The sequence below is a fragment of the Macaca mulatta genome, chromosome 7 (assembly GCF_049350105.2).
Source record: "Macaca mulatta isolate MMU2019108-1 chromosome 7, T2T-MMU8v2.0, whole genome shotgun sequence".
NCBI lineage: Eukaryota > Metazoa > Chordata > Mammalia > Primates > Cercopithecidae > Macaca > Macaca mulatta.
The window spans coordinates 94033312-94040951 of record NC_133412.1 but is presented as its reverse complement, the minus strand read 5'-3'; the positions used below and the strand labels follow the sequence as shown (position 1 = coordinate 94040951).

Below are 7640 nucleotides of genomic sequence, written 5' to 3'. Positions count from 1 at the left end.
GGAGTTTCCTCAGCTTCTTGAATCTTTAGGTTGATGTCTGTTGCCAAATTTGGGGAAAATCCAGCCATTATTTTTATGAAATTTGTTCATCCCCATTCTGTTTCTCTTTTCTAAGACTCTGATCACACAAATGCTGGATCACTTTTCTTTGCGTATATTTTCTATTCGTTCATTTGTTGTATGCATATTTATAATTGCTTATTGAAGCATTTTTATTAAGTCTACATTCAAATCTCTGTCAGATAATTTCAGTATTTGTGTCATCTTAGTGTTGGCATCTGTTACTGTTACGGGATCCTTGGGGTGTCACTTTTCTGGCCTGAAACCTCTGGCCAGTGGTGCCTTTGCCTGAGTTTTGCTCAGGCCTGTGGGCTCATTCTGCCCACTTGGATTTGCAGGCTGCACTCAGCTCACACTACCAGCATGGATCCCACATCTGCCAAGGATGAGTCAGGCATGCAGTGGTGAGGGGTGTGTGAGCAAGTCACTGCTGCAGTCAGACATGCTAGCTGCTGCAGGGGGGTGGGCAGCTCCAGGTGCTGGCAAGGGCCCTGGCTCTCTGCGAGGCTGTGGCTGGACCAGGCACACTGCAAGCAGCTTCCCTGGCTAGCACCAGGAAATGCAGTGGTGCCTGGAAGCTTGGAGACGCCAGGCACTGCAGGACCCCAAAGAGGGAGTCACAGTCCTGGCTTGGGGAGCTCCCAGGTCTGGGCTCCCTGAGGAGTCACAGCTCTTCTCTCCTTCTATTCACCTGCAACGTGGCAAACAGGGGGCATGTTTCAGCCCTGTTTGTATTATAGCTCTTCTAGCTCCACCATTTGGTGGGTCCCGAGTTCTTGTCCTGTGACCAGGAAGAATGAGGTATGCAGACAAGTGGAGGGTGAGCAAGATGAAGAGGAGCTTTACTGAGCAATAGACAACTTACAGGAGACCCACAGCAGGGTCTGCAGCCAGGGTGTCCCAAGAGTGTTCAGCTTCTAGTAGAGAGGAGGCACTAAAGTGGGTTTCTCCTTTCTGCAAGCAGGTCTTCCAGTCATCTTCCTAGCTCTCAACAGAGAGGAGGCCTTAGAGTGGGTAGCTCCTCTCTACAGCTGGTTGTCCTGTCCTCTGCTCAGCTCTGGCTGAACCCAGGGCTTTTATGGGCCTCAGAGGGGAGGAAGTGTGCACAGTTGGTCCATGGGCAGCCATGGGTGACTGGGAAAAGGCACCACAAGTTCCCACTCCATGGGACTGGCAGCCCAGCCCCCAGCCCTCTTTGGCCTGAAGGTGGGGTCTCACCAGGGACCCACTGCCTTCCAGGAATCTATCTGCCTCCTGCTGTCATTTATGGTATCCTCCCAGACTTTACTCTGAGATGGGAAGGGGGAGCAGCAGGAAGAAGCCAGGCAGTGGGAGCAGGTGCTTCCGACCCTGCGAGGGCAGGGGGGCATTCCCGGGTCCCCAAGAGTGCAGGGATGTCTGCGTCTCCAGTCAGGATTTGGGTGGCTGAGCTGCGTGTGGGGGTGGGGAGGGGGGACAGCACTCTTGCCTGCTCTTCTGAGTGGGAGGCCCAGGTCTGCAGTTGCAGTTTTGGTGGCTGCAGCTGTGCCCTGGAGGACAGGGATCCTGCCTGATCCCAGCCCCCAAGGAGCGCAGGGAGGCTCGGATCTGCAGCCACAATTTGTGCAGCTGCAGCTCCGCCCAAGAGGGCGGGACTCCTGTTTCCTCCATGGAGTGGGAGGCCCGATCTGCAGCCACAGTTTGGGTAGCTGCAGCGACATCCAGGGACTTCCTGCCCCAACTCAGAAGCGGCGGGTCTCTGGCTTGTTCCCTCCAGCTCCACTAAGCATGCAGCCCCGGGTGCCTCCCTGCTGCAGCTGGTGTGATGGTAGTGGCAGGCCATCTGGAGCAGCCGCTGCCATCATTGCCTCATTCAAATTGAGGTTCTTCTGGGTTCTTGGTATGACAAGTGATTTTTTTTTTTTATTGTATCTTGGACATACTGGTATTATTTTATGATTTTCTGGATCTTATTGAAATTTTATATTTTAGCAGGACTCCACTGACACCTTGCTAGTGGAGGAAGGGACACCATCTTGGTTTTTGTTTTGTTTTTTTTTTTTTTTGAGACAGAGTCTTGCTCTGTTGCACAGGCCAGAGTGCAGTGGCATGATCTTGCTTCACTACAACCTCCGCCTCCTGAGTTCAAGAGATTCTCCTGCCTCAGTCTTGCGAGCAGCTGGGATTACAGATGCCCACCACCACACCTGGCTAATTTTTGAAGTTTTAGTAGAGATGGGGTTTCACCATGTTGACCAGACTGGTCTTGAACTCCTGACCTCAGGTGATTCACCTGCCTCAGCCTCCCAAAGTGCTGGGATTACAGGAATGAGCCACCATGCGGGGCCTGGATACCATCTTGTTACTACTGGGTGGAGGTGCAAGTCCATGCTCCTCCCTGAGCCTCTGCTGACATGAGGAAAGGTGCCTCATTGTTGCTGGGTAGGGGTAGACGTTTAGACACCCGATTCAGCCTCCACTGCTATCACAGGTATAGGGAGGGGGGCACTGTTGCTGGCAGGCAGGGGTGGAAATCTAGATGCCCAGCTCAGCTTCTGTGGACACTGCAGGAAGGGAGAATGGTGCTTCATTATTGCTAGGTGAGGTGGAAATATAGGTTCCTTATTCAGCTCTGTCTGCAGTTTTTGCCATGAAGTTTGGCTGGAGTAGTGTAAATGTTGTCAAAAGATTTTCTCTCCAACTAGGCCACCCATTTTCCAGTTCTTTGGCTGGAGAAAGAATTGGGGTTTGGGGGACAGTTTTATCTGCCATATAATAATCAGCTGGCAATTTTAAAAACCAGCTGCTGGGATTTTAACTGGGATTGTATAAGCAAAATGGAATAAATCTTTAGAATTCTGAGTCTTCCAATATATGAAAATGTTATAACCCTCCCTTTGTTTAGGTCTTTAATTGTTTTAATATTATTTACTCACTTTTAGCATACAGATCTTGCACATCTTTCATTAGAATTAATTTATTTTGGATACTGATGTAAATGCTATAATTTAAGGTAACTTATTTTCCAATTATTTATTTTTTAACAATAATTTATTTTTATGTGCTGATTTTGTATTCAGGTCCTGCTAAATTTATTTGTTAATTCTGTAGATTCATTTTGAGTCTTTTGTTTGTTTGCTTTGTTTTGTTTTGAGACAAAGTCTCCCTCTGTCCCCCAGGCTGGAGTGCAGTGGCATGATACCGTTTCACCACAACCTCTGCCTCCCCAGTTCAAGTGATTCTCCTGCCTCAGCCTCCTGAGTAGCTGAGACTACAGGCACAAGCCACCACGCCCAGCTAATTTTTGTATTTTTAGTAGAGACGGGTTTTTACTGTGTTGGCCAGGCTGGTCTTCAACTCCTGACCTCGTGATCCACCCGCCTCGGCCTCCCAAAGCACTGGGATTATAGGCATGAGCCACCGCGCCTGGCCTCATTTTGAGTTTTTTATGTTGTCTGTGAATAATGAAAATTTTGTTTCTTCTTTTCCAGTACTTACATACTTATTCCTTATTACCTCATTGCACATTGTTAAATATAAACTGTCCAGTTTAATGTTGAATCAAAACAGTAACAGAGGATAAACTCATTTTATTCCATATCTCAGGGGGAAAGCTTTTTTTTTTTTTTTTTGAGATGGAGTCTCGCTCTGTTGCCCAGGCTGGAGTGCAGTGGCGCAATCACGACTCACTGCAACCTCTGCCTCCTGTGTTCAAGCGATTCTCCCGACTCAGCCTCCCGAGTAACTGGGACTACAGGCACGTGCCACCACACCTGGTGTTTTTTAGTAGAGACAGGGTTTCACCGTGTTAGCTAGGATGGTTTCGATCTCCTGACCTCGTAATCTGCCCATGTCAGCCTCCCAAAGTGTTGGAATTACAGGCGTGAGCCACCACACCGGGCCAGGGTGAAAACTTCTAATATTTGGCAATAAATACTTTGTTTGCTATACTTTTTTATAGTAATCTTTTCTCAGATTAAGGGCACACTCTTTCATCACTACTTAAAAATGTTTCTAAGAAAGTTTTTATTTATTTTGTTTCTATTGCTGCTGAACAAATGCATAGCAAAGATTTTTTTTTAAAATCCTGAATGGGTATGGCATTTTATCAAATGCTTATTCTCCATCAATTGTGACAACTGCATTTTTATCCTTTAATTTAAATGTCAAATCAACTTTATATTTTTGGAATAAACTCAACATCATATAACATTTACCCTTTTATAGATTGCTGGATTTGTCTTGCTAATATTTTATTTAGAATTTTTGTCTATGTTTATGAGAGCAATTGACCTATAGGTTTCTTTCCTTTTAACATTATTTTCCAGGTTTTGGTGTCAAGGTTATGCTGGCCTCTTAGTATGAATTGGTCTGTATTTTCTCTTTTTCTAATCCCTGGAATATTTTGTGTAATATAAATATTATTTATCCTTTAAATGTTTGGGAATTTTAACTTTTTTTTCTTTTAATTTTTCTTTCTTTCTTTTTTTTTTTTTTTTTTTTTTTTTTTTGAGACGGAGTCTCGCTCTGTGGCCCAGGCTGGAGTGCAGTGGCGCGATCTCGGCTCACTGCAAGCTCCGCCTCCCGGGTTCACGCCATTCTCCTGCCTCAGCCTCCCGAGTAGCTGGGACTACAGGCGCCCACAACCGCGCCCGGCTAATTTTTTGTATTTTTAGTAGAGACGGGGTTTCACCGTGGTCTCGATCTCCTGACCTTGTGATCCGCCCGCCTCGGCCTCCCAAAGTGCTGGGATTACAGGCGTGAGCCACCGCGCCCGGCTCTTTTAATTTTTCTTTCGCACACAGACCTCGGGGGTCCCAAGAACATGTTCCCCTGGATTTTTTTTTTTTTTTTTTCTTTTGAGATGCAGTTTTGCTTTTTCGCCCATGCTGGAGTGGAGTGGTGCAATCTCGGCTCATTGCAACCTCCTCCCGCTGGGTTCAAGCGATTCTCCTGCCTCAGCCTGCCAAGTAGCTGGGATTAAAGACACCCACCATCATGACAGGCTAATTTTTGTATTTTTAGTAGAGAAGGGGTTTTGCTACATTGGCCAGTCTGGTCTCAAACTTCTGACCTCAGGTGATCCACCTGCCTTGGCATCCCAAAGTGCTAGGGTTACAGTTGTGAGCCACCGTGCCCAGCCCTCCCCTGGAAATTTTACTGATAAACCTAGCAGGACCTAGAGTTTTTTTGTAAGAATTTTTTTTTTTTTTTTTTTTTTTTTTTTTTTAAAGACAGATCTCACTCTGTTGTGCAGGCTGGAATGCAGTGGTGCCATCTTGGCTTACTGCAGCCTCTACCTTCTGGGCTCAGGTGATCCTCCCTGAGGACCAAAACAACATGGTATAAAAATAGACACATAGATCAATGGAACAGAAGAGAGAACCCAGTAATAAAGCCATATACTCATAGCCAACTGATCTTTGACAAAGTTGACAAAAACATACACTGAGAAAAGGACACTCTTCAATAAATGGTGCTGGGAAAAAAAAATATATATATATATATAAAATAAAATTAAATATATTTAATATTAAATATATTAAATATATATTTCATTAAAAATATATATATATTTCATTCGTTTACTTTCAGTCTTTTCCCTTATATTTTAGATGCAGTTTACAAAAGAAATGCAGGATACATGTTTAATCCTTTCCTTTCTTTTTTTCTTTTGCTAGTTTTCAAGATATTAAATGCATTTCCTATTATCCTCCACATCTGACCGTTGTAGCGAGCACCTCTTGACCCTGACCAACCCTGAATAGGGTTGACCTGAGAACCAATAGGATATTGGGAAAATAACTAGTGTGCCTTCTGAGACTCCCAAGGTCATAAAATACACTGTTACTTTCTATGTGGGGAGGCAGTTGTCATGTCATGAGAATACTCAGCCCTATGGAGAAAAGCTGAGGCCTCCTGCTGACAGTTAGCACTGACACCAGCCATATAAGTAAGTTATCTTCTAAGCATGTCCTTCCTGTTTTCAATTGGCTGCAGCCCCAGTTGACAACTTAACTGCAACCCCATGAGACAGCCAAGCCACAATTTCCCAACTATATGCTCCCAAATTTCTGATCCATAGAAAACTGTGAAATTGTAACTGTTTATTGGTTTTATTGTTTTTTGTTGTTGTTTTTGAGATGGAGTCTTGCTGTGTTGCCCAGGCTGGAGTGCAGTGGCACGAACTCAGCTCACTGCAACCTCTGACTGCTGGGTTCAAGCGAATCTCCTGCCTCAGCCTCCTGAGTAGCTGGGATTACAGGCATGGGCCACTACACCCAGCTAATTTTTGTATTTTTAGTAGAGACGGAGTTTCGCTATATTGGCTGGACTGGTCTCAAACTCCTGACCTCAGGGTGACCTGCCCTCCTCAGCCTCTCAGAGTTCCAGGATTACAGGCATGAGTCACTGCACCCGGCCAATATTTTATTGTTTTTTAAAAGCTGCTAACTTCTAGGGCAATTTATTACATGGTAGTAAGTAACTAATACAGATTTTGGTACATGGATATGAGATGCTGCCATAGTAAAAATCTAAAAAGTTGGAGTGGCATTCACAGTGGAAGGAAACTGCAAGAACTTTGAGGAAAGTGTCACTGAAAGCCTAAAATTTCTTGAGGAGACTGTTAGTAAATTCTGATAGCCTTTGAGAAGGCTACAAGTGTGCACTTAAAGAAACTTGAGGAAAGTGTTACTGAAAACTGGAGACCAGTTTAAAGCTCATAGGAATGTGCTTGCCTCTTTTAGTGAGTATTTTGGTGTTATCTACAGAAGCACTTCTGAGAATAAAGTCTTTTTGATCAGAATCAGGTGAAGGCTGATAAATTTCAGAAACAGCTGGAGTTTACATACATAGAAACATTAAATCTTGACAGAGATATTTAGCATTACTGGAAACATTGAATTGAACCAACAGACTTGTCTTCTTACTCTATTGTAAGATTGTAATGATTGGGAGAAATCAAAAGTATCTACAAATTTAGTTCAGGCAAATCCTGAACAAGAGGTTTTGGCAAAGAAGTCACCTCAAACTAAAAAGAAAAAGAAGTCTTTCAACTCCCAGAAGACAGAATAGAATAAAGCAGTGTAATATCTCAGTGACATTTTAGAGAATGCATCTATTGAATTATTCCTAGATGCAAATAAATTGTCCACACCCAGAGTAGAACAAGTTGCACAAAGAAATAATTCAGAACTTGAGCTGACATAAGCTGTGGAAAATTATTTTCTAGCACAAGATGTGCAAACTGTTACAGTGAAACAAAAATGTGGAAAATCACAGCCAAGCTGTGTTCTGAAAGAACACTCTTGTCTAACATAGCCAGTGTACAAGCTTATAGTAACCAAAACAACATGGTATAAAAATAGACACATAGATCAATGGAACAGAAGAGAGAACCCAGTAATAAAGCCATATACTCATAGCCAACTGATCTTTGACAAAGTTGACAAAAACATACACTGAGAAAAGGACGCTCTTCAATAAATGGTGCTGGTAAAAAAATATATATATATTTAAATATATTTTTATATATTATATATAATAATAATAATATATATATATAATATATTTATATATATATAATATATGTATTTTAG

At 43.4% G+C, this 7640-nt stretch overlaps 1 pseudogene; it reads left to right on the top strand.

Annotated features, from left to right (window-relative positions):
* Window positions 1–423: 423 nt before the first annotated feature.
* LOC114679670 (myoneurin pseudogene) lies at window positions 424–7362 on the top strand (annotated as a pseudogene).
* Window positions 7363–7640: the final 278 nt, after the last annotated feature.